Raw genomic sequence first — 4,423 nt, 5'->3', positions numbered from 1 at the left:
ATATATAATCAGACACGTCGAAACACTTAGGTATTTTATCAATGTCAACATTTAAAACAACAATAACATTGCAATATAAAACAAAAAGAATATAACAAATAGCATTCTTGGTTCTGAAAGTAGAAACGTTTCTTAAGGAAACTCCATATGTCTTCTACTGGTAAGTTCAACTCTGACTCCATTAACAAAGCAAACGACCACTTTTATATATATTACGTTCTCAGTAGAAACCGTCTCGATGCGAATGACGTACATTGTACAAATGAAAATTCATATTTGTAGAAACTACTAAAAATTTAACTTAGTTTCAGTAGTACTTTTAAATTACCGTACCATTCATCAAATATGACAAAGTTACTCTAACAAGTGTTATATTAGCATAGGCTATATATATGAGGATATTTTTACGCACAGTATAGGGTAGTGAATTGAAGTATACAGAGTAGAAAAACAGAAGAAAGTAATAAATGATAACATTGGGTGCGAGAAAACAGAGGCAAATGTATTTCAGACACGTCAATTGCATGAAAGAGAAGCTATGTTTTGTAGGGGGTAGCACTGAGGATTAAAAGTTAACCAAGCTGGAATAAAAAAGACAAAAGAAAATAGGGACCCGTGTCTAATTATAGTTTCCTTTTGCTCCAGATATAGCCAAATATTAACCTCGAGACCAAAATGCATGAGGCATTCTCGTTAGTCATTTGGGAGACGAATTTTCGTATTTCATCTATGTATGTATCTATCTATCTATCTATCTATCTATCTATCTATCTATCTATATGTATATTGTGCTTCTAAATATAAACACTTTTAGTCTACAGGAGATTTTATTTCGGACCAATCTGCATTAGTTTGCTTGTCAGCGATTTAAATACGTTACGAATGATGCATAGAAGGCTGTTTTAATTGAATGCTGTTTCATTTCCAGGCAGATATGTGGAACGCAAACGAATGTATTAGTCACTGTTCTCTGAATCAAGTCTTGGTACGTGGCTGGCTACGAGAGCTTTCCTCAAGAAAGTTTAAGAAGGCCGAAACGCCCAACTCTAAATTATTTCAGGTTATCGACACTCATTTTACCATCGCATATTTAGTATATTATATACCAGCGACTATTTAATCTTTGTTTAGAGCAGCTTTAAATAAGTTTGTATTGATCCGATTTGTCATGTGAGTCGACATAATTTCTGCATCTCCTGTCACAAATCTGAATCACATTGACAAACTCCTATCGGCATAAAACACGTTGCTCTACATTTTCCATGGTAGATCACGCTTAGCTCCTGACAAAGTTATTTTTGGCAAGGCAGAATTACCTGTAATAGTTTATTTATTTAAAAAGAAAATATTTTTTTACTCGCATATTGCAACGCATTCTTCTATCGCCCAAACATTTACCTCTTGTGATACCAGCAGGCAGTCGTGCACATTAAGAAATATCGCAGACTTCAGATCCGGTGAAAAACCAAGTTTCACAAGTATTGACATTGCTCCTGACCCAATTTCGTTCAATCTTTACTAATCAAGTTTATTTCAAAAACATGAGATAACTATTTTTTCAACAATTTACAATTTCTTTTTTCTCACTTTCCCTTCCTCATCACCAGCTAATAGTTGATGCCAAAATGTATGTTTGAAATCAGCTATTAGATTGTTCCTTGTGGGTATTTGTATAGGTTCAAATTTTGGCACAAGGCCAGCAAATCTCTCTCAAGAGAAAGGATTAGTCGATTAGATCAACCCCAGTGCTCAACTGGTACTTATTTTATCGCCCCCAAATATCTTTTGTCTTGTATTTGATTGAGTCACTAGACCTCGGTCATTCTGGAGCACCACATTGAGGATTTTTTCTCGATTGAATCGACCGCTGCACATTTTAGGGCTCGGCATTTATTGTATCAGTAGTAAATAAATCTGGTTGTTTGAATTCCGAGTTATTTTCCTTATATGGAAGTGTGCAATGTAATAGCATTCATTACTTTAGACTTTCACCCCCAATCCATCCTCCCGCCCATACACACACGCACACATTCACACACACACACACATACACAGGCGCACACATACACATGCAACTGGCCTCCTTCACTTTCCATCTACCACATTCATTCATCAGGCTTTGGTCGGCCGAAACTATAGTAGAATACACTTGCCTAAGGTTGCACGCAGTGGGTCTTAACCCGGAACCACATGTTTGAAGAACAAACATATTACCACACAGACACACGTGCGAACCTTTTGCCCCAGCCATCGCAAATTGTCTTCGACATGCATGCAAATATAGCCAACACATATTTGAAATGTACCTCGGAATAGTAGTCGCTTTTGTCTGCCAGGTTTTCGTAACTATTTGAGGTGAATGCAATAAAATAGTAAATGTTGCTAGCATTAAAATTTGTGAAATATAACAGTAAATAGCAAATTCTGCTTGTATTCCTTTCTATTATAAACACGAAGCCAGAAATTTAGGGGGAGGGGGTAGTCGATCCGATCGACATCAGTACACAACTGGTACTTAATTTATCAACCCCGAAAAGATGAAAGGCAAAGTCGAACGCGGCGGAATTTGAACTTAGAACGTATCGGCAGACGAAATACATTTAAAGCATCTTGACCGGCGTGCTAACGATTCTGCCAGCTCACCGCCTTAGTAAGCGGTTTGTAGCTACGTCTGTTATGTTGTTAACATGGCGTAAAGGCGCTTGTCGTAGTGGTGAGTGTATCCAGCTCGCGATTGTAAGGTTGTAGAGTTCGATTCCCGGCAGTTCGTTTTGTCCTTCAGGAAGACACTTTATTTCAAGTTGCTCCAGTCCACTTAGCTGGGAACAATGAGTTGTACCTGAATTAAAAAGGACCAGCTTTGTCACATTCTGCGTCACGAAGTATCTCCCTGAGAGCTACGTGAATGGTTCGAAGGTCTCTGGAGCACTCAGCCACTTGCACATTAATTTCACGAGTAGGTTGTTCTGTTGATCGTATCAACTGGGACCCTCATTCTCGTCACCGACGGAGTGCCAGTATTTCATCTCTTTCAAATGTAGTATTGAAAAAAAAAATGCGTTAATAGTATGAGGATAATTCAATCAATAATATTTCCTTGCTCGCAAAATAAGGGTTCTGCTTAGTGAAGCAAAATAAATGAAGACCTTTGTATTTGCCAATGATAATTTGAGGCCTCACACGCTTTGTTCTCATTAGGCTACAGAAATTACAAGATTTCAACTCAAATATATTTGAGCAAAGTGAAATTTAATACCAATGAATATTGAGAGATGTACAAAATCCCAATGATATAACGAGTGGAAGAGAGAAACAAAACAAATTTTATATTTCGCGCTATAGTTTAATGCCGTAGTTATTTAATTTTATAAATACACTCTAAATTTTACTCAACGCGCGCACGGGAGAAGACAGACATGCGCACGCACGACGACACGGACGCGCGCACACACACACACACACACACACACACAAACACAAGAATTAATCAGGAACCTTCGGATGAATTCAAGACACGAAAAGTAAAGCAAAAAGGTATTACTAGATGTGTGAAATAGTATATTACTGTCGCAGCATTAAATTAGGTAACATCATGATTTAGACGGCCTAACATCACGCAAATCTCATTACATGATAGAAAACGAATGAACTTAAATGAAATCAAAAGTAATCTGGAGAAAATTTAAAGGAAATTTGAAATAAATTGACTGAAAGTTAGATAAAATTTGATAAGTGCTGTTCTCTTTCTCGCGTATTTTCATTATATCTTTGTACCAACTGTTATATTGCAATTTATTCATCTTACCCGGCGTGTGTTCTGTCGTTTAGACTTGAAGAGAGCAATCTCATTTGCAAAGGTCACATACGGAGGAAAAGTACGATGTGCTTCTTGATAGAATTTCATACTCAAATATAATGACGTTAGAAGTAAGTAATAAAAACAGAAGCTAAGTGAAAGATGTGTGAAAGCAAAACTGATGAGCTCTAAGTAGGGGAAATTTAGATGGGAACAAAAGAACGAGGAAAGAAAACTGTGAAAAAGAAGAAGAAACCCTGGAATACGTATATTTTTGTAAGGAAATTTATTTATCAGCTTCTTTAATGATTAGAGTGATTCTTTGCCAATTGTTTTAAATTCTTTTATCTTTATTCTAATTTAAAATGTTAGATTATACATATATATATATAATAATATTATTAGGGACAAAATCCAAAATTACAGGTAAAAAACTCAATTAAAATCAATTTATAAAAAATTAAAATTAAATTGAGCCTTATAGATAAAGTATATATAAAATATATATAGTTTTAGGGAAAATAACCAATTCTCAAGAACTCATTTATTGTGCTTTTAATTATTAATTTTTCTATATGTGATAGTGGATTTTCATCGATGAGTTCTTGAGAATTGGTTATTTTCCCT

Source organism: Octopus bimaculoides, chromosome 10, assembly GCF_001194135.2.
Source record: "Octopus bimaculoides isolate UCB-OBI-ISO-001 chromosome 10, ASM119413v2, whole genome shotgun sequence".
In the NCBI taxonomy this organism is placed as follows: Eukaryota; Metazoa; Mollusca; class Cephalopoda; order Octopoda; family Octopodidae; genus Octopus; species Octopus bimaculoides.
This window is presented reverse-complemented; position numbering follows the sequence as displayed.